Source organism: Malaclemys terrapin, chromosome 7, assembly GCF_027887155.1.
Source record: "Malaclemys terrapin pileata isolate rMalTer1 chromosome 7, rMalTer1.hap1, whole genome shotgun sequence".
NCBI lineage: Eukaryota > Metazoa > Chordata > Testudines > Emydidae > Malaclemys > Malaclemys terrapin.
The window spans coordinates 55,718,756-55,742,220 of NC_071511.1; the positions used below are offsets into that span (position 1 = coordinate 55,718,756).

Sequence of the window (23,465 nt, forward strand, 5' to 3'; positions counted from 1 at the left end):
CTGCATCTTCCACTTCAGGGCCCTCTCCAATTCACTCTCCCTGAATCTCAACTCTCATTTACTTCTCACCCACCCTGCCACACTCTCCCTTTTCTCCTTAAAGCGAGGCTCTGAAAAGTGGCTAACTAAAAATAGCACCTACATGACCAGTAGACCTGCTCCATGTGTGTATTCCAAGCCCTATCTGCTTGCTTCAGTGGCACTTTACTCCCGTTAGCTATGCAAACCCAACACAGCTAAGAGAGGTTTCAGAGTAGCAGCCATGTTAGTCTGTATCCGCAAAAAGAACAGGAGTACTTATGGCACCTTAGAGACTAACGAATTTATTTGAGCATAAGCTTTCGTGGGCTACAGCCCACTTCTTCGGATGCTAAGAGAGGGGCACTGAATTCCTTTCTTCTCACAAACCAGACATGCTTGCTGAGGTCTAGTCAGTTACACAGATCTCATTGAAGGCACAGTATTTTTTTAAATAACGGTGAGGAAGCATGATGAGGAAAGAAACCAGCTTGACTCTCTGATCTCAGGTTAACTCTGCAAGTTTAGAAAGGATATCTTTTCACTTGTCATCCAAGCACATCTGAGATGGAGTTAAGAAAGAACAAAATGGAATCACAAGTTCCCCTTTTTTTGCAGTCACTTTCAAGAGTACAACCACAAAAAGGTAAAGGTCTTCAATATCTTCCTCCCATTAGCACCTTTGTTCGCTCTTAGGTCCTGACCTACACAAGGGAATTTAGAAAAGAAGTTCACACAAACTACCACCAATTCAACTGCACTGGTTGAAGCCTCATAACATTTAGCTGACAGTGATGAAAATGCCAGAAGCTGCCACAGCTGTGCATGCACTAAAACTCCCAGCAGTTCTACCACTGGTACAGCTAAACCAATAGTAGCTCTGATGGGACATTTTCCCCCATTTTTTTCCCCCTTAGGAACTAGATCCAGGCCTTTATTCAAGCCAACCCCTTACACACAGAACCACTGCCCCTACCTGTGCACCAATCACTCTTTGGTCCTCCAAATCCATTTTTGCAAACCCTTCTTTCATTGTCCCCCTCACAGCTGTTCCCACATCCTCTAGCATGGAACCATTCCAACCACAAATGCCAAAAGTGCTTTAATTTGTTCCCTATTATTGTAAGAATCTCTCTTTTGGGACTGTGACAGAGAGTTGTATCTACTTTACAAGTTACATATACTACAACATTTGGTTTAATGTTACTTTATGAGGGAACTGCAAGTTTTCTATTTAGGAAGACTTCCTGGATTTGTGGGGGAAGGGGGGATTAAAGAATATTAAAAGATCTGGCTCTAATGGGAATGTTTGTGCATGCACAAAGATAGGAAGGGATTCTTTTTACAGCTAGCTCACACCAAGCAAGACTTCAAAAGATATACTTTGAAGTTTAAAAAAAGACCTTTAAAGTGACCAAAGATGCAAAAGGAGATTTAAAAATGCTATGCAGCTGGATACTGAACTCCATTGAATATTGTAAACTGGAACATACGATGGTAACTGCATTAGAGCAGTGGTTCTCAAACTAGGGCCACCACTTGTTCAGGGAAAGCCCCAGCAGGTCGGGCCGGTTTGTTTACCTGCCGCGTCCGCAGGTTCGGCCGATTGCGGCTCCCATTGGCCACGGTTCACCGCTCCAGGTCAATGGGGGCTGCAGGAAGGACGTCCAGCACGTCCCTCGGCTCACGCCGCTTCCTGCAGCCCCCATTGGCCTGGAGCGGCGGACCGCGGCCAGTGGGAGCCGTGATTGGCCAAACCTGCGGACGCGGCAGGTAAACAAATTGGCCTGGCCTGCCAGGGGCTTTCCCAGAACAAGCGGCGGCCCTAGTTTGAGAACCACTGCATTAGAGGGAGGAATGATGCAACACATAAAACGTTAAGGCTTTCTGACATCTATATACAAACCTTTAGAAGTAACAGGAACAGGCTACACACGACATCAGATCAAGAGCTAAAAGAGTGGTCAGAGCACTGATTTTGAGAGCCAGACGGACCCACAGACAGACTGAGCTACAGTGAGAACAGCTTCTAAATGTGCATGGAAAACTTCTACCAACCTGTAACTATTTAACAAAATTTAACAACCCTACTATGAGATATTCATAAATTGCAACAGGGTCAGAATACATTTAAATACAGGTTTCTCATGTTTTAAAAAATGCATTTTACTAATAGTTTTACAGAAAACTATAATACTCTGAGTACTACAGTTTTTTTTTTATTTAAAACTTTGGCTAAGAGGAAAAAAAAAAATCAAAGGCAATAATAAAACATAGTGACAGGTTTAAAGTTCAGTATACTACAACTCGTCAAGAACTAGAGGCGAAAGTTTTAGACTCCCTGACTACACAGCACTTGCTTCCAATCGTAGAAGGTTCTGAGATATTGGACTTTACAATCACAATATTATTATGTAATGAAAAGTTTTTAGGTAATTGTTTATACATTTCTAAGACAGTTATAATTTCTCTCCCCCTCCAAAACCTGAAGTGTTGCACTCACGGCACTAAGACAGACTGGCTTTTCAGGTGGAGGGATAGTACCAATTTTTATTTATTTATTTATTTTAACCTAAAAAACATTCAGAAAGCAGATTTTCTGTCAAGTATCAGGCACGTATAGTACATGTGATGGCATAAAGATTTCATCATCACTATTTTGGGATGATCTGCAATCATTACTCATGGCTTGGCCACTTGTGAGTAATGCAGCCAGCCCAAACACATGCCAATACATTATTTACACCACATCACATCATATATTCACTTTCATCCTGTTTTCTCTAAAGCACTGATAGTATTCCTCATATATGCATTTCATCTGTGTGCAGCCAAGGCACAATCCTGTTTCACAATTACAGAATACCGTCGTGCTTTCAAACTTCTCTTTAGGATTAGTCCCTGCACTGGTTTAACCTATATATTTTCAAAAAGATCTGTTGGAAAAAAAACACTTCCACAGCAGCTCTACCCATCCCTCTGGTACTTCCCAATATTTCCTTGCCTGGAATGGAGGCTTTACAGAAATCACTGCTCAGGAACTACCAGCGGCACCTTCTGGTAACACAGCAATGGGAGTGACCCTCAGCCCCCATTTCATGCCTGTCCCCACTCCCCCACCCCGCTCCCTTCACAAAAGCATATTACTTCTTTTCCCCTCAAGTAAAGCCATAAATAGGTCTGCTTTGCTCAGACAGCACCCAACTTCACACAGGTAAGCAGGTTTATGTAGAAACACGCCACTTTTTGAAGCGCTCACCTCAGCCACACCCTGCAGTGTGGGTCTTTGGTCAACAACTGTACAAATACCAGCAAGTTAGTATTGTAATTAATACTCATTTTCAGGTCAAAGTAATTTTTGTTGCCCTAAATCCAGCCTTCCTGCCCTGCATGTGAGAGGAGAAGCATGCTTACTTTTCAGTTTCCCCCTTCTGCAGTGCTGCAAAATGCCATGCCATCCAAGCTGAACCAAAATTTAACAGCACTTTGATGGTCGACACTTAAGATTTTATGAGCTGGTAGATTAGATTCTCTCCACTGAGAGCTTAGTTATAGTTAAAGGTGACAGGTATGGCAAGCCTAAATTTATCAGTCCCTTGGAATGTAAATCTACATCAAAGAGGATGGAGGTTAAGCTCTTACCTTTTCAGCAGCACCTTTTTGTTCAGCAGCCAGCACACAGAGCAAAAACCGACAATGCTTGGCTTGCAATCACTCCCTGCAGCTGGAAAGAAAGGAAAATGGGTCTGGATTAGAGACTTGCAGGAGAGGAAGATCAGAACCTAAATAGGATGCTTCATTTCATAGGAGTTTCAAGATAATTGCAGACAACGTTCAGAGAACACTCACTTTTGGGGGGGGGATTCCCAAACAGGACTGAAATAGCCAACAAGGTGCTGCTCATCTGATTGTTCCTGGATGTGAGCCACTAAGTGCAGGTAAAGGCAATAACAACATGTAACACAGGGCATGCACCATTTCAAAATAAAACCAGGGAAGGTAATGAAAAAACAGAGGGGTGTCTGGCTTGCCATAGTCTTTCCGGATCTGAAAGTCAAAGTCCAGAGGCCTCTTCATATGAAGGTCGCAGTCCTGAGAACTCTGAAGTACATTTCACAGAGACACCTTTCTTCCTAATGTAGAGTAAACTGAGGCCCATTGGTTCATATGTCACAGCATTCTCTCTATCATGGAGCTCAGACTGCGGCTGTAGGTCCTTATGTAGACAGTCTATGTATAGAAATGCAATGTACTACTATAAACCAACTCTTTATTAATGTGTTTGAAATGTGAGGTACAGATATTCTAGTCTTACATAGGAAAACCCCAGAACTGGGACTTGTCCCAAATTCTTTGCATAATCTCCTCAAATTAACACCAGGGCTGCCTGAAAGTCAATGCCAATCAGCCAGCCAATGATAACTTTTCCTTTCATAAGCCTGTAGCCAGCGATTCATGTAACTGTTCCACACAGAGCTCAGGCTGGACTCTCCATCACAACCCTCATTTATTACAAGAGACAGTCAGTCATCTGTCAGTTTGCCCAGGAAAGCTGCAGCTCACTCTGCCTGGCAACATGAACACGTTTCACCACTTCCCTTATCACACAAGCCAAACACAGGAGTTCAGGGCCACCCTACCTTTTCTCAACAGCGCAGATGCACTAACCTTTTGGCTGCAATTTTACCACATGCTTTGGGTCATTAAAGAAAAAAAAACACCAAAAAAAAAAAAAAAAAAACAAACAAACAAACAAAAAAAACACACACCATCTCCCACACCTCCTATTGTTTTAAAAAGTTTTGCTATTATTCAGCTTGTCTAGTCCAGGGGTTCTCACAACAAAAATTTTTGGTGCCCTCAGAGTGTGGTCACCAACTCTTGCTGGTGACCATGCTGACAATTTTTCCTAAAATACTTCATTAACTTTAAAAAAAAAACAAATAAATATGCAGATATACGCGTCTACATCATCATAATTTATTTATTTAGGGTATTTTTCAGACTCAGTAGAAAACATAATTTACAGTTGTCTCTATTCTTTACTGGACCTAAACAGAATAGAAACACAAATAAGGCACTTTGCATGTTCTTGTCTTTTGTTGTTGTTGTTTCTTTTGACTTTTTGGTTGCACTCCCCCCCCCCCCGACTTGCTAGCTGGTAAGTATTCTGCTGTGAAAAGTGATATTTGTATGTTTTGTGACAAAGTTCCTCCTCTATCTTGGTGGGTCCTGCGCTTATTGGTGGATTTTCTTGCCTCAGAGATTCACCACATGATTTGGGGAACAGCCCAGAGACCTTCCCCTCTGGAAGAACCCACAGTCCAGGTCAATTGGGAGGTTTGGGGGAGGGAACCCAGGCCCACCCTCTACTCCAGGTTCCAGCCCAGGGCCCTGTGGACTGCAGCTGTTTATAGTGCCTCCTGTAACACCTGCATGACAGCTACAACTCCCTGGGCTACTTCCCCATGGCCTCCTCCAAACACCTTCCTTATTGTCACCATAGGACCTTCCTCCTGGTGTCTAATAACGCTTGTGCTCCTCAGTCCTCCAGCAGCACACCCTCTCAGCTCCTTACACCTCTTACTCCCAGCTCCTCACACTCACACCACAAACTGCAGTGAGCTACTTTTTAAAACCCAGGTGCCCTGATTAGCCTGCCTTAATTAATTCTAGCAGCTTCTTAATTGGCTCCAGGTGTCCTAATTAGCCTGCCTGCCTTAACTGGTTCTAGCAGGTTCCTGATTACTCTAGTGCAGCCCCTGCTCTGGTCACTCAGGGAACAGAAAATTACTCATCCAGTAGCCAGTATATTTGCCCTTTACCAGACTTCTGTACCCCACTGGTCTGGGTTTGTCAGTTTGTTGATATCACTTTTCACAGCAGACTTACTCAGTTCCAGCAAGCCCTGGGACAAATTAAGCCCTGGATGGGGAGGTGGGCAGGGAGGCAGCGGGGCCCAGGAGGATGGCAGGGGTGGTGAGCCTGGAACCAGAGCCTGCCCCCATATGGCCAGAGCCAAAAGCCCCATGGCCAAAGCCTGCCTCCCCTGACCCCAGGAAAGAGGGGAATTCACCAGTTGCCTGCACCTCCAGCGTTTGTGTCTCTGGAGGGAGGGAGGGCCCAACCACTGCTGGCAGCCCTGCGAGAGGGACCACTGCTTTGCATCCCCCGCCATCACAGCCCAGATGGCTGTGGCCGCAAGAAAAGGGGTGGCTGCATTTGAGAAACACTGGTCTAGTCACTTGCAAGTTTCCACAGTCGGACCATGTCAACGCTACCACTTATGTTGGCAAAATTTTTGTCACTCAGAGGTGTGGAAAAAAACATACACCCCAAGTGATATATGTTTCGCCGGCATAGGTGGTAGTGTGCACAGTGCTATGTCAGTGGCCAAGCTTCTCCCACTGGCATAGCTACCACCGCTCGTTGGGGTGGGTTAAATAGGTCAATGGGAGAGCTCTCTTCTGTCGGCACAGAGCATCTACACGAGAGATCTTACAGCAGCGCAGCTGCATCGGTACAGCTGTCCCGCTGTAAGCACTCTAATGTAGACATAGCCTCAGACAAGTCTAACACACATGGCAGCCAACAGCATGGGACCTCCCTTCACAGCATTTCCACAATACACAGCTCCAAAAAGAGAAACAGTGAACCAGAGGTTACTGGATTAAATGGCTTCCTGGCACCAGGCCACTTTCACAAACTTGGGCAAGAGCTTGTGGGTAGCAACAGTGCATTATATTAGGAGATTAAAAAGACAATGCTCAGGGAAGTCAGCCCAGAAGTCTATTCACTTTCCCTCTCCCGCCCCGTATATCTATTTACAAAGTAAATGTGATTTAACAAGCTTTTTATTTGCCAATCAAATCTTTCAAAAGAAAGATAGTATCCCACAGAGCCGTGTCCAAAAGTAACTGGTCAGCTGATCAGTCAAATATTGTCAAAAAATATCATAAATGGTGAAATATTTTAAAGCGCAGATTGACTAGAACAGTAACAACAGTAAGAAAAAAGAATAAGACCTTCTGGTTTCTAATAGACTTAGCTTTAAACAGCTACTTATGCTTAATTACAAAACCAAGGTGTTTAGCTGAGTTACTTTAACTCAGAAAAATGTGTAACACAATAAAATTAAGGTCTCAGAAATGAAAGAATGGCCGCTGCCTACCTCAGGGCAATCTTCCTGGAATAACAGACAATATTTTACTTTAGTCAAATAATAAGCGGTCAGTTGACCAGTCAATTGACATTATTTGCCCAGTCAATTAACTGGTTTGCCAAACCTAATCTCAGGTTAGAATCTATGTTCCCTCTAAGCTGCACGGTTGGGCAGCCGCCCAGGAGAGATGCAAGTGTCATGCAGTTGATTAGCATCTAGCAGTGTGTGTTCAGGTGCCCCACCCCCTGCTGCTTTGCAGCCACCTTGCTCCTGCCGCTGCTCCCAGGGCCCTCCTGCTGGCTGTGCAGAGCGGGGGTGGGGAGGGTGCTGATGTCAGGGTGCCTCTTCCCCCTGCTCTTGTACCCCATATCCACAGAGCAGGGGAGAGGGGATAGCCTGGCTCAGCACTGGGAGCTGCTGCAGTCTGAGGTCTGAATGACTCAAGCCTCCAGGTAGTGAGTGCCTTTCTTAAAGAGAGAGTGCACAATCTCTGATACTTCCCCAGCAGCCAGCTCAACCAGTCACCCCCCCACCCCCCTCTGTGGCAGGGTGGACGCCTGCTCCGGCCTGGAAGGGCCTGAGATAGCCCAGGGAGCAGGTCGTATGAAGGCTGAGCTGATTGAGGGATGTGGCTGCAGCTGGGGCCACACCCCCAATCAGGCTTCAGATGGCCTATATAAGAGGCTAGGAGCCTAGCACTCCGTAGAGTCTCTCTACCTTCAGAGAGATAGCCCCAGGCTATGGCCTGGTAATAGGCTAAGGGGTACTGGGGGTTGCAGAGGGCAGCCCAGGGCTAAGCCAAGGCAGCAGGTCCGAACCTGACCTTCCTGATGATGAGTGGCCTATACTGCAGTCTGCCCCAGAGAGTGGGGGCTAGCTGGTGACTGGCAGTGGCCTTATCCTGAGGTGAGGTGGGGTTAGTGGGTGGGGGTTCCCCTGGGAGGGGAGACCTAGCATATGTATGGGTATTGCCAGGGGGCAGCACCCAGAGCAAGGGGCACTGGGGTCCTGGGAGGGACATGGGGGCCAGAGAAAAGGAAAGGTGGATCACTGGCCTGCAGAGGGCGCTCCAGAGGCTGGTGAGCTAATTCCCTGGACGACCAGCAGGAGGTGCTGCAGGGGTGAGTCCGGACTCTCTTACACCTCCCAATACATACTTGTAGTGTTGTTGTTGTTACTTCTTGGTACTTCCTGCAATGCACATATATTCCTCTGTAGTTTTATTCTTTCAAAGTGTGTTATCTTAGTGTTTTGACTGGTCCATGCATTTCATAATTTAAATTTCTCTTACACTTAAATTTAATTCTTTGAGTAGTGAGTTCTAAAATGCCTAACCTGTCCTGGCTGGAGTAATTATCCCTGTGGTAACTTTTTAAAAATATATATCATATCTAGGTGGCATCCGCACATACCTTGGTACACATAAAATTTATTCTGCACATGGATGAAAAAAATTAGAGGGAACATTGGTTAGGATCTGAATATTTTCCCCTTTCCTTCTATTTCCATTATCTCCCTGGACCAGGGCTTTGGAGCGGAGCCTGGAGCTGGAGTGCGGACCAGTAGGTTTTATGCCTGGAGTTGGAGCGGAGCAATTCAAAAATTTGATTGCTCCAAATCCCTGCCCTGGACCCAAACATCATGATGGATAAGCAATGATCTAGATTCACTAGAGAGGGAAGGGGTGAGAGACAGAAAGAAATAGTTAAAAAGGAAGGAGACCAGCATGCCTTGATGTATCTCAGAAGCATAGAAATTAAGAGATGAAAAAGACCTATCAAATCATCTGTTTATCCCCATGCAAAAGCTGGGTCTTGGCTTTAGGATACATCTTGAGTGCTTTGTCCAGTCTAGTTTTAAATTCCTTCATCCAACTCTTCCTTTGGGGAGACTATCCCAAAAAATTAATAATTTTCAGGATCTCATTCCACTGTTCCTAGTTATGCCTCTTAGTACAAAGCTAAATTAATTCATTTCCCTCTTTCAAGAGTACTCCCCTCAAATATTTGTAGATTATCATCACTTTTCTCCACTACATGCTTTTAGTTATCACTTAGCCAATCTATTTACAATGGGTTCTTTGCTTGCATCATTCCTTTCCGTCTTTAATCATTTGTTCCTCTTCTCTCAACTCCTTCCTATTTGTTTACATGTGTTTAGTAATGAGGTAGTTGGTCCTCAACCCTACTGCAAGCTAAGGCTATGTCCACACTGGGACTTTCGTTCCTAAAACTTCTGTTGCTCAGGGGTGTGAAAAAAAACACTCCGCTGAACAACAAATGTTTTAGCGACAAAAAGCACCAGTGTGGACAGCGCTTCACCGGTTGGAGCCACACTCCCAGCAACTAAGCTACTGCCCCTCATTGAGGATGGTTTTATTTTGTCACCAGAAGAGCTCTCTCCCGGCGATAAAGAGCAGCCACACAGCATACCTTACAACGGCACAGCTGCATTGGCATAGCCACACCATTGTAAGATGCACTGTGTAGACCAGTGATCTCCAATGCAGTGCCCACAGGCGCCATGGTGCCCGCTGGGGCATTTGTGTGCCCGCCTAGTGCCCAGCAGGGGAGAGAAGCTGCGGCCCTGCACCTGCTAGGGACAGAACTCCAGAGCTGCAGGCTGCGGGCACCAGTGTTCTCGGTCCCAGGCAGGCACGGCACCGCGGCTTAAGCCAGAGAGAAGCCGTGGCCCTGCACCTGCCAGGGACAGAACTCCGGGGCTGCTTGGGGTGGCAAAAAGCCAGGAGCCGGCCCTGGCCAGAGCCCTGCTGCTGGAGAGCCAGAGCATCGTCCCCTGGAGCCGAGCCCGGGCTGCGGCGGCGAGAGGGGCTCCTGAAGTTTGTGAGGAGCCGGGGAGGGAGGGAGGGAAGCGGGGCCTGGGGGGGGGGGAGGGAGGGAGGAAGGGTCCTGCTGCCACTGTTGCTGCTCTGAGTCTTCCCAGGGCGGTGCGGCATTTCCCCGCCTGAGTGGGCTGTGCAGGGCGCCGCCGGACTGGGCAGGAGGCGCAGATCCCGGCTCACGCACTGATGGGGCGAGTGGCTGGGCAGCCCGAGCTGCCAGGGAGCTCCCCCCGCCTCAGCCCCACGCTGCTTGCCCCGGGCCCCCTCAGCTTATTGAAATCATTTACTTAATTATTTCAGCAGTAGTCAAAAAGCAAACAAGACATCAGGAAGAAGAGAATAATACTGAAATTACATCAATTAATACTATGCCCTCATCTCAAATTGTGTCAGTTTTGGTCACCCCGTCGAAACAGTATGTATCAAAAAAGAAAGAAAAGTGATCAAGAGCAACGAAACTTATTAGAAGAATGGAAACACTTGCATGTGAAGAGAAATTACAGAGATTAGGACTCATTTAGAGAAGAGGAGATTAATAAAGCTAGATAAAATAATGAAAGGTATAGCGAAAGTAAACTGAATGTGCTTCTTTATTCTCTCTAATAACAGGACACCCAATGAAATTAAAAGTCAACACATTTAAAGCCGAAGAAAGGAGTCAGGTTTATGCATAGTTTACGGAATTCACTGCCATAAAATATTAAGGCAATATTTTAGAACTCAAAACAAGGATTAGATTATTATCTGAATAATAAGACTATCCTCCACAGTTACAGTAATTAGGATGAACACTTATTAGAATAACACTTTATGCTCCAGAATATAAACAAGAAAGTTGGTTGTCTTGGATTAGGAAGATGCTTCCCCCATTGACTTTCAATGGGATGCGTGCCCTTAAGTCATTTAGGAGCTTTTGAAAGTCCCATCCATATTTATATAATTGTCCATTATGGAGATTGTACCTTTCTCCTCCAAAACATCTGATCACTGGCCACTGTCAGAGACAGGATGCTGAGCTGGGCTTGTGTTCCAGTTCTTATTTTCCTATTCCATTTTTTGTGGAGGTTTAAAAACAAAATTTTTACCATAACTGCAATTTAGGACTTCAACACAATAGAAAAAGATGCTGAATTTCACAAGAACAACCAAAGAATGGTGAGGTCAAAGAACTAAAGTGGTGGTTCAAAAGATGGAAATTATTCACAGATGCATTTGCATGTCTATATATGGGTTCCTCAAGCCACTGAGCAATAAACACATCAGGACCAAAAAAGCCAACGAGGATGAACAGGAAGGCATAGAATGTGACTGATTTTACAGCACATAAGAAAGAGTTGTGTCAAGGCTGTATTCCCACTTTGAACTTTAGGGTACAAATGTAGGGGCCTGCATGAAAACTTCCAAGCTTAACTACCAGCTTAGCTTTGGTCCCACTGCCACCATTCCCAATGGATTCCGTCCCTGGGAAGCCTTGAGAAACCTTTCACCAATTTTCTGGTGAATACAGATCCAAACCCCTTGGATCTTAAAACAAGGAAAAAATTAATCAGGTTCTTAAAAAGAAGGCTTTTAATTAAAGAAAAAGGTAAAAATTATTTTTGTAAAATTAGTATGGAAATTAACCTTACAGGGTAATCAAACTTAAAGAGCTTAGAGGACTCCCCTCTAGTCTTAGGTTTAAAGTACAGCAAACAAAGAAACACTCTAGTAAAAGGTACATTTACAAGTTGAGAAAACAAAGGAAAACTAACACGCCTTGCCTGGCTGTTTACTTACAAGTTTGAAATAGGAGAGACTTGTTTAGAAAGATGTGGAGAACCTGGATTGATGTCTGGTCCCTCTCAGTCCTGAGAGCGAACGCCCTCTCAAAAACAAAGAGCACAAACAAAAGCCTTCTCCCTCCTTTTCCCCCCCCAAGATTTGAAAGTATCTTGTCCCCTTATTGGTCCTTTAGGTCAGATGCCAGCCAGGTTACCTGAGCTTCTTAACCCTCTACAGGGAAAAGGATTTTGGAGTCTCTGGCCAGGAGGGATTTTATAGTACTGTACACAGGACAGCTGTTACCCTTCCCTTTATAGTTATGACAAGTCGTTACACCACTTGTGACAGCGGCACTGTCAGTGGTGCCAAGAGGCTCCAGTCAAGATCAGAATCTCAATATGCTAGGCATTCTATACAGACCCAGTAAGAGACAGTCCCTGTCCCAAATAGCTTGCAATCTAATTACAGAAAACAGACAAGTGTGAAAAGAAGTATCCCCATTTTACAAAAAAGGAATGAGGCCTCCAGAGAATAAATAACTTGTCCAAGTTCACACAGGAAGTCTGTGGCATTGTCAAAATTTCATCTAATTTTTTGGATTCCCATTCCACTGATTTAACCATAAGATCATCCTTCCACTCAGCTTCTTTAAACCTAGATGACACAGTAGTAAAAACCCCTGTGCCCCTCTAACAGGATCGGCACCTGCCTCTCGCGAGCACCCACCTTCTCTGGCCAATGATGCCTGCAATCTCTCAGTTCTTTTCAGCAGGGTGGCACTCACCTCTCACAAGCTCCCACTTCCAGCCAATGGATTTCTCGGTGGATCTTCAGCAACTCAGTCCTCTGCCCAAGCTGCCTACACTATTCCCTTTACAGGGTACACTGTCCAACCTGGTCTATCTCAAAGCCCTCAATAATGCCCTATAGCCCTCCCCTGGCTCTGGTCCTCAGACTGACCAATAGGGCTCTGCTCCCTGCAGCCACTCTAGCCTTCTCCTGGGATGGATGTGGCAGGCCCCTGAGGCCTTCAAGCAGGGGGCCTTTGGGCCTCATGTACCCCATCATACCCCCATGTACACTAAAGCTGATTCCATAAGTAGCATTGGTAATGAGAAACAGGAAACAATTCTCCTAGCCTACACAAGGACTAAATACCCTTTTACTGATGCATTACTGAACTCTTTCCTTACTATGCTGGATTCAGGTAGCTCATGTCACTATTTCAAAACTTCTCTATTATTCTCCCATTCTCTAGCAGCTCATCCCCAGTTGTTGCTTATGAGAAGTGGACACTAGACAATTTCCCCTCTGCTTGGAATCTTTCTGGATCAGAAAGTTGTCTTCTACATAAATTAGGATAAAAACACCCACTCTAATACACAAGTATTAAGTGGCCAGTGAATGATACAATGAAGTCTCAGAGTTTAGCATCACTACAGAGTTAACTTGGTCTTTTACTCAGATATTGCCACTAACCTGGCTCCCGTCCACACACACAAGCCTCACCCAAATGTGGTCATGTTTTACCCTAGGGTTAGTAATCCCTTCCCACAACTCTATCATATGCCCAAGACAGGTAAATTCTCTCAATTCACTGGGAAAGAAACAGAGTGGTTCAGTTTACTAAAGTGCAAAGAACCATGGGATATGTCCCCAGAAGTCCTAGCACCACACATGAGTGAGTGTAGCATCAGTGTGGACACACTCAAGTATGGCATTGCAGTGTGGCTGCTCACACCCGAGCCAGGTCAATCCAGGTGCTCAACCCCAAGTACACTCTGCAGTGAAGACATATACTCAAACCTGTGTATGTAAACAAGCTCTTTAACTAAAGATGTGATTTTAAAATTTTAGTTAAACCTGCGCAAACCAGGAGCAGACAATCTTATTTTGGTTTAAGAGTGGCTTATTTCAATTTAGCTTAAAACCTGTTCCTAACTAACTTAATCTAAACTGAAATAAGCATGGTTGAGAGCATGCATATGGACTTTTGCACTAGATCGGTTTAAAATCACACCTTTAGTTGAAACGGTGCAACTTTGCATCTCCCTATGGGACAGACAATTGTCAAAGGAGACATTGATGGAAAATGATAGACACTTGTCTTCCCAGTGTTCTAAAGGAGGATGGTGAAATGGAATGGGGCCAATGCCAGAAACCAAACATTTCCCAGGAGAAGAGGAAGAAATGTTGAAGGAAATAAGGATTGTGAAAACAGGTGATCCAGAAAGCGCCTGCTCCTCCGAGCCCAGAATTCCCCAAGTGGCGCCTTTTCCCCTCGTCCGTGATTTTGGTGGCGTGGCACTCCAACTTTTAGCAGCATTTCGGCGCATGCGCAGGGCCGCCAAAATGCCGCCGAAGGACATGCGCCTTTTTTCTCCGCCGCTCCTCGCAGCAACCCTGGCTACACCACTGATCCAGAGCCAACCATATCCATCACAAAACTTTATTGAGATGCTAAAGAACAAGGGACCTTTTGCAGAAATGTTTAACACCTTTTTTGGCAACTTGGAAGTTGTATATTTACTGAAGAAATTAATGTGGCACATTAAAGCTAAAAATATTACTTCAGACAGGAAAAAAGGATAAGAGGAGAGACAGGAAACACTGGACCAGGGACAAAGGAGAATATATTTGGAAGGTTCTGAATACTTTGAGAAGAGTCGGTATGGATTCACATCAAGGAATGGGAAAGAAGTACCAGGGAAAAAGCTGATAGGGAGCATCACGGACACAATATCATGACACAGAGACCCCTTGGCAAAGGGTCCCGTTCTTTGCAAACATCTCTCACCGCCGACCTGACAAACTCACTACACCAAATATGTCTTACACTACTTTTATCCATAAAGAGTAACATGTAAGGTATTTACACAAAGCTTGTAACCTGTCAACATTCATAGTCGTTGTGAGATGTATATACAGGTAACATTTAAGGAATAATGTATTTATATTGAAAGTATGCTTTATGGACTTCGGGTAGAAATTAGTTACCAGGAGACAATGTGTTTCAGCGATTGCCCACTTGGGGCAGGGTACAGTTGTTACCCTGTGTCCTGTTTAGCTGGTGATGTAATGCAAGGCTCAGTTGTTTAGCTTGCGCAGTACTAACCCTCTGAATGGGAAACCATCTGAGGCAATGACAAACTATCACCACTTTTTAAAAGTAAAAAAAAAACTTCATGACAAAACAGAGGTTTGCCCTGCCTGTGAACAGAAACATGTGACATTCTGTAACCTGAAAGCAACATCAAGGCACCCCCATATTTACCATGGTGATATATGTTTTGTGCAAAATATGCCCTGTAAGGTATCATTCTGAAAGTCTTGATCTGTTAAACATTAATGTCTAGTTGGATTGTATGTGCAGTCATTGCATCTGAATTATGATGTCATTATGAATATTGACTATGTACCAGTATTTAAATGTATTTGCTCCTGGAGTGACACCCACAAGGTAGCTTACATCCAGTCTAGCCAACACATTGTGGATGAACCATTCAAGGAATGGCCCATTAAGAAACTCAATAGGCCACAGAAGAAGCTTATCCTCATCTGATGGGCTTTCCTGTGGGCGCTTCAGCCCGTATACGAATAATGGCTGCTATGACGCATCGAAGCATGCAAGGGCATGTGACTAGATCATGTAATACTGGACTCCATTTTGTGCCTGTACTTTTCCACAAACTGTGCTAGGGACTTTGCTTGGAACAATGAAGTTCCCGCCACACGGAAGAAGTTATAAAAGGGGGAAGTGACATCATCACATGGCCTCACTCCCCCCCCCCCCCCAATTCAAAACCTGGAAACACCTTAAGAACAAAGACTGAACAGGGGATGTGGTCCCAGGCTGAAGGGATTTGGGATTTCTAGTCTGTGTATGGAAGATTGGAAGATCAGGGTGAGACACTGCTTGATTCAAATCCTGTCTAGTGTATAGAACTTAGATTGTGATTTTGTTTATTTCTTAGGTAACTAACTTTGATCTCTACATGTATAGATTTAAAGTGATTATTAACTACAGAAAGATTACTTAAAAAATATAAAACAGATTTATCTAAAACAGTGTGGTGTCGTAAAAAAGGGAAATTTCCTCAGGAACAGGGGCTGGTGCATTGTCCTCTCCATATTGAGGGAGGGGCGGATTGGGAAATAAACTTACACTGGGTGGCATGTGATATTCAACCTGAGAGGTTTTTGACCAAGGAAAGGGATGAGGTCGCTCTTTCAATAAGTGGGGGAAGGGTGTAGCCCAAGGTCCAGTGTGCTTCAACAGCAGCCCTGGGAACTACAAGTTGTTGATTACAAACCGTGGCATGTTGGGAGAACTTCCTGGTTCCTCTCAGGATGTACCCTCTGCCCCCCCAGCAGGAGGTCTCCGCACTGACTGAGCTGGGAGCACATAGCAGGCAAGCAGAAAGGAAGCTGCTGGACTGTAATTCTGTTCTGTGTTCTTTACAGAATAAAGTCCTGTTCCTGGTGGTTTCTCTGAGTGGGTCTGGTCTGGTCTGGAAGAAATGGAAGTCCTGGCACAGCCAAAGAACTATGATGTGGCTGGAATAACACTTGGTGAGGTAGCTCCCATGACTGGAGCACTGTCATGGATGGGTATAAACTGTTCAGGAAGGGACAGGCAGGGGAGGAAAGGTGGAGGAGTTGCACTGTATGTAAGAGAGCAGTATGATTGCTCAGAGCTCCAGTATGAAACTGCAGAAAAGCCTGTTGAGAATCTTTGGGTTAAGTTTAGAAGCAAGAGCAACAAGGGTGATGTCATGGTGTGCATGTGATATAGACCACCAGACCAGGAGGATGAGGTAGAGGCTTTCATTGGACAATTAACTGAAGTTTCCAGAACACATGCCCTGGTTCTAATGGAGGACTTCAATCACCCTGACATCTGCTGGGAAAGCAATACAGCAGTGCACAAACAATCCAGGAAGTTTTTGGAGAGTGATGGGGACAACTTCCTGGTGCAACTACTGGAGGAACCAACCAGGGGCCGTTCTCCTCTTGACCTACTGCTTACAAAGGGGGAAGAATTGGTAGGAGAAGTAGAAGTGGGTGGCAACCTGTGTGGCAGTGACCATGAGATGGTTGAGTTCAGGATTCTCACGTAAGGAAGAAAGAGTAGTACAATACAGACCCTGGACTTCAGAAAAGCAGACTTTAACTCCCTTAGGGAACTGATGGGCAGGATCCCCCAGGAGGCTAATATGGGGTGGGGGGAAGAGTCCAGGAGAGCTGGCTGTATTTTAAAGAAGCCTTATTGAGGGCACAGGAACAAACCAGACTGGTATAACCGAGGGCTCAGCAGTACCCCAGTTCCAGGTTGCACCCTGGGGAAGCCCATCACAAAACAAAAGGCTGCTTTCAGTATAACACGGGGAGAAGTATTCTGTAGCCATTCACTGAGGAAACCCCTTGTGGAGTAGGGGAGCTTTCATGAATGTTTAGATTTTGTTCTGTATTGCAATCATTTATTTCCACCACACTCTTGTTTCTAATTAAATCTTTATTCTTCATTAAATAAACCTACTTCTGTTTTGTGATCAGTTCTCACAAGTCCTGTATGGTCTACAGCAGCAGGGGTTTAAGGTAAAACCAGTAAACTGAGGTACACTGGATCTAGATTTCTGAGAGTACCCAGTGTCAGGGGAATATTCAAAGGGACTTGGAGATTAGGATGCACCTACTGTTAACCTGCAAGGTGAAATTAGGGCTGGCACAGCTCAGAGGAGAGTGCTGAAGCTACCACAAGAAAGATTCCCCTCTCCCTGGAGGTAGGGGGTAACAAGTTCACTCCAAGTCCTGGGTACTCTGGAGTTTAAGAATGAGTCTGATTTCAGATTGCACTTTGGTGCAGTCCTCTATGTCCAAGAATAAGGAATGAAAAACTGTGAATGTCAGATACAGAAGTCATTGCTAAATAGATGGAGGAAGGTGACAAAAGGATAGTGGGGTCTATTTAATTCAGTTTATATTAATGATTACTTTATAATCACTTTTTATTACTATCCATGCAGTGGGAATAAATACATATAAAAAACTAGAGTGCTATTAGTCAATATACAGCACGAGTACAACAGTAACACTTCACTCTTATGTACAGTTTTTCATCTAAAGATCTGGAAATGATGTATAAAGGAAAGCAAGTATCATCCTTACCAGTCAGGGTAAGCTAGATATACTGGAAGTCTGAACAGCTAAGTGGCTTATGCAATTTGATGTGTCATGCCAGAAAGAGTACTAATCCTACCCTAGCTAAATTAAGAGGGGGTAGAAGTCTAGCCAAAGAAATGAATGTTCTTTATTAATACCAAATGGAGCTCGGCTGTGTAAATAAAAACCCTCTTGCCTCAGCTGAAGCATCATTATCTCCTCTCTCTGTCATCCCTCCTTCCCTCTACAAGACAACTCTCAGTAGAACCATTTGGTACAAGTTTCTCACAGCAAGTCTGTTGCTCATGCAAGTTGGGTGGTGTTAGTATATAGGCTTGTTTGCCAGCCTGAGATAGAATTTTGGGTTTGACTTTTTATATTCTTATATCTTATACTAATATATGTGAACAAAGGGATCCTTACTAATATGTGTGAAGAACAATGAACACAGACACGGTGTGTTGCATTTCCCACAACCAGATGGGGCTTTTAGTACAATGAGAAAAGATAAGGGATCAGGTTAAAGTGTTAGTGGGCATGGTGGGAGTATAATATACGCATGTAAACTTGAAGACTGCCTCAACTCCTATCGCAATGCAAGGTCAAGTAACCACTCGGGAGGGGCAAGGGAGGATGGGGGAGGGTGAGCAGGCATAAGAAACACTGAAAGCCAAAGAAAGGCCTGGCCTTGGCCAGAATACAATCTCACTCCTTACTCCTCCCATGGGATACAAAAGAGTGGGACAAAGACCTCAGACTCACAACCCTCCAAAATGGAACATGACCATAAGTTGTAAGGGGTGGGACAGGGGCATGCATTGCAGGTATATTTGGGCCTGCTAAGAAGGAAGACGTGGGAAATGGGAATGGGGACACAGGCACGGCTCTGTGGTGTGGGTGTCAGAGCTCGGAAGGAGGACATGGCATAAATGCTTTGTGGCATCAGAGCTGGGAACGGAACACTGGGAAACAGACTCTGCCGGCATGTAGAGCTATGGATATGCTTGCTTTGAACTAACCCCAATAAACATCACATTGCCTGCACTTCAGACTTCTGGTCTTCTGCTTTCTGTCTGGGTGACAAGAACCAGAGGTGGAGATAAGTGAAAGCCCTCTAACAGGTGGGAGTGTGTCTGTTTTTATCTGCATCTGGCAAGTTCTCCTTAGGCTGGAGACTAAGAATGAAGTTTTCAAGAAAGTGGTCAGACAAGTACTATATTTGCAAGGCACCATGGTCTAATGCAGTAGTTCTCAAAGCCAGTGCGCCGCTTGTTCAGGGAAAGCCCCTGGCGGGCCAGGCTGGTTTGTTTACCTGTTGCATCCGCAAGTTCGGCCGATCACTGTGCTGGCTGCCCTTCCCGCAGCCCCCAATGGCCTGGAGCGGCAAACCACGGCCAGTGGTTATGGGAACATGGCATTAGCCTCCCATGATGTGCCTTATCCTGCAGTATTTACACAGCTGATACAGGAGCTGCTGCACAGAACAATGTAATGCCAAGCAAGCAGCCCTGCTGGAAGACACAGAGCAGAGCAATTTGCAGTTGCTGGCGACAGACACACATCACCTTGACACAGCTGAGCACAATTTCTGGGCCGGGCAAACGAGCACTGACTGGTGGGACCACATCGTTTTGCAGCTATGGGATGATGAGCAGTGGCTGCAGAACTTTCGAATGTGTAAGACCACTTTCCAGGAACTGTGTGAAGTTTTCCCCAGCCTTGAAGCGCAGAATACTAAAATGAGAACTGTTCTGACAAGGGAGAATTGAGTGGCGATAGTTCTGTGGAAGCTTGCAATGCCAGACTGCTACCGATCAGTGGTGTATCAATTTGGAGTGGGTAAATCTACTGTGGGATCTGTCGTGATTCAAGTTTGCAGGGCCATTAACAGACTTCAGCTAAGAAGGGTGGTGACTCTGGGCAACGTGCAGGATATATTGGACGGTTTTGCCGCAATGGGGTTCCCTAACTGCGGTGGGGCTATAGACAGAACACATATCCCTATCTTGGCACCAGACCACCTTACCAAAGAGTACATAAACCGAAACGGGTACTTCTCAATGGTTTTGCAAGCACTGGTGGATGACAGGGGCCATTTCACCAACATCAACCTAGGATAGGATGGTCGGGAAAGGTGCATGACGTGTGCATCTTTAGGAACACATCTGCTCAGAAAGCTGCAAGCAGGAACTTTCTTTCCAGACTGCACAATAACCATTGGTGACATTCAAATGCCAATCATAATCCTGGGAAACCGAGCCTACTCCTTGCTCCCATGGCTCATGAAGCCGTACACAGACAGCCTGGACAGCAGTATGGATCGGTTCAACCACAGGCTGAGCGAGTGCAGAATGGTGGTGGAATATGCCTTTGGACGTTTAAAAGGTCGCTGGCATTGTTTGCTTACTAGATTAGACCTCAGTGAAAGCAATATACCCATTACAGAATCATAGAAGAGTAGGGTTGGAAGAGACCTCATGAGGTCATCCAGTCCAAACCCCTGCTCAAAGCAGAACCAACCCCAACTAAATCATCCCAGCCAGGGCTTTGTCAAGGATGGAGATTCCACCACCTCCCTAGGTAACCCATTCCAGTGCTTCACAACCCTCCTAGTGAAATAGTGTTTCCTAATATCCAACCTAGATCATCTGCCACCAGAGAACAACCTAGTTCCATCCTCTTTGGAACCTCCCTTCACGTAGTTGAAGGCTGCTATCAAATCCCCTCTCACTCTTCTCTTCTGAAGACTAAATAAGCCCAGTTCTCTCAGCCTCTCCTCATAAGTCATGTGCCCCAGCCCCCTAATCATTTTCCTCCACTGGACTCTCTCCAATTTGTCCACATCCTTTCTGTAGCAGGGGGGCCTAAAACTCGACGCAATATTCCAGCTGTGGCCTCACCAGTGTCGAATAGAGGGGAATAATCACTTCCCTTGATCTGCTGGCAATGCTCCTACTAATGCAGTCCAATATGCCATTAGCCTTTTTGGCAACAAGGGCACACTGTTGACTCATATCCAGCTTCTCGTCCACTGTAATCTCCAGGTCCTTTTCTGCAGAACTGCCGCTTAGCCAGTTGGTCCCCAGCCTGTAGCAGTGCATTGGTTAAGTTTAGAGGCAAGAGTAACAAGGGTGATGTCATGGTGGGCATCTGCTCTAGACCACCGGACCAGGAGGAGGTAGATGAGGCTTTCTTTGGACAACTAACAGAAGTTACCAGATCACAGACCCTGGTTCTAATGGGGGACTTCAATCACCCTGACATCTGCTGTGAGAGCAATACAGCAGTGCACAGACAATCCAGAAAGTTTTTGGAGAGTGTTGGGGACAACTTCCTGGTGCAACTACTGGAGGAACCATTCTCTTTACCTGCTGCTTACAAAGGGGGAAGAATTGGTAGGAGAAGTAGAAGTGGGTGGCTAATATGAGGGGGAAAGGAGTCCAGGAGAGCTGGCTGTATTTTAAAGAAGCCTTATTGAGTGTGCAAGAACAAACTATCCCAATGTGCAGAAAGAATAGCAAATATGGCAGGCGACCAGCTTGGCTTAACAGAGAAATCTTCGGTGAGGTTAACCACAAAAAAGAAGCCTACAAGAAATGGAAACTTGGACAGATGACTAAGGAGGAGTATAAAAATATTGCTTGAGCATGCAGGAGTGTAGTCAGGAAGGTCAAAGCACAATTGGAGTTGCAGCTAGCAAGGGATGTGAAGGGTAACAAGGCAGCTTTCTACAGGTATGTTAGCAACAAGAAGGTGGTCAGGGAAAGTGTGGGACCCTTACTGCATGGGGGAGGCAACCTAGTGACAGATGATGTGGAAACCGCTGAAGTACTCAATGCTTTTTTTGCCTCAGTCATCACAGTCAAGGTCAGCTCCCAGACTGCTACACTGGGCAACACAGTATGGGGAGGAGGTGAGCAGCCTTCAGTGGTGAAAGAACAGGTTAAGGACTATTTAGAAAAGCTGGACATGCACAAAGCCATGGGGCCGGATGCAATGCATCAGAGGGTGCTGAGGGAGTTGGTTGATGTGATTGCAGAGCCATTGGCCATTATATTTGAAAACTCTTGGTGATTGGGGGAGGTCCCGGATGATTGGGAAAAGGTAAATATAGTACCCATCTTTTAAAAAAGGAAGGAGGAGAATCTGGGGAATTACAGACCGGTCAGCCACACCTCAGTCCCTGGACAAATCATGGAGCAGGTCCTCAAGGAATCCATTTTGAAGCACTTGGAGGAGAGGAAGGTGATCAGGAACAGTCAATATGGATTCACCAAGGATAAGTCATGCCTGACCAACCTGATTGCCTTTTATGATGAGATAACTGGCTCTGTGGATATGGGGAAAGCGGTGGACGTGATATATATTGACTTTAGCAAAGCTTTTGATACGGTCTCCCACAGTATTCTTGCCAGCAAGTTAAAAAAGTATGGATTGGATGATTGGACTATAAGGTGGATAGAAAGCTGGCTAGATCGTCGGGTTCAACGGGTAGTGATCAACGGCTCAATGTCTAGTTGGCAGCCGGTATCAAGCAGAGTACCCCAGGGGTCGATCCTGGGACCGGTTTTGTTCAACATTTTCATTCATGATCTGGATGATGGGATGGATTGCACCGTCAGCAAGTTTGCAGATGATACAAAGCTGGGGGGAGAGGTAGATACGCTGTAGGGCAGGGATAGGGTCCAGAGTGACCTAGACAAATTGGAGGATTGGGCCAAAAGAAATCTGATGAGGTTCAACAAGGACAAGTTCAGAGTCCTGCACTTCAGACAGAAGAATCCCATGCATCCCCATGCATTGTTATTGCTGCGTGCTCTGTGCTCCATAATATCTGTGAAACAAAGGGAGAAAAGTTTCTGGCGGGGTCGGGGGTTGAGACAGATTGCTTGGAAGCCAATTTTGAGCAGGCAGACATGAGGGCAATAAAAAGACCACATTGAGGGGCTCTCTGTCTCCGTGAGGCTTTGAAAACCAGTTTCGGCAATGAGCTAGAGTAATGTGACATTTATCTGTGTTGTTCCTTACCAAACTGTCCCCTCCATTGCATTTTCTCCCCTGTAAACTCCACCCCCACCAACCACTATGTGTTGAATGAATAAAGAGCTTTTTCTCCTCAATACATTAAGTTTTATTATGCACACACACACACACATACAGAGAGCAAAGAAAAACCTGGGGCAAGAGGGCTGATAACACTGTGGGGGGGGAGAAACAAGGACAGCTTGCTTTACAATTGCACAGCAATAACAATCAAAGGTGTGGGACTGGGCACCTTCTGGTCCTTGTACCCTCCCCTGATGTTGAGTGCAAGGGATACCAAACTTCCCCCCGCCTCATAGGACATTTGGGGGAGGAGGATGTAGAACTGTGCGATGATGGCAGCAGGTTCAGCATATGCTGCAGAGGGACTCTAGCATCCAGCTGCCTTTCCTGAACCTCAACCAGATGCCTCAACATGTCTGATTGCTCCTTCATAATCCACAGCATCTCTTCCTGCGTGGCATGCTCGTGCTCCCT

General features: G+C 45.5%; 1 protein-coding gene across 3 annotated transcripts in view; it reads right to left on the minus strand.

Moving 5' to 3' along the window:
• NDST2 (N-deacetylase and N-sulfotransferase 2) overlaps positions 1 to 23,465 on the minus strand; it is a 245,676-nt gene that overhangs the window by 191,990 nt on the left and 30,221 nt on the right. For all 3 annotated transcript variants that reach the window (XM_054034852.1, XM_054034850.1, XM_054034851.1), the window contains exon 2: positions 3,661 to 3,742. The gene's annotated coding sequence lies outside the window, so the exon portion shown is untranslated. The remainder of the gene's footprint in view (positions 1 to 3,660; positions 3,743 to 23,465) is intronic.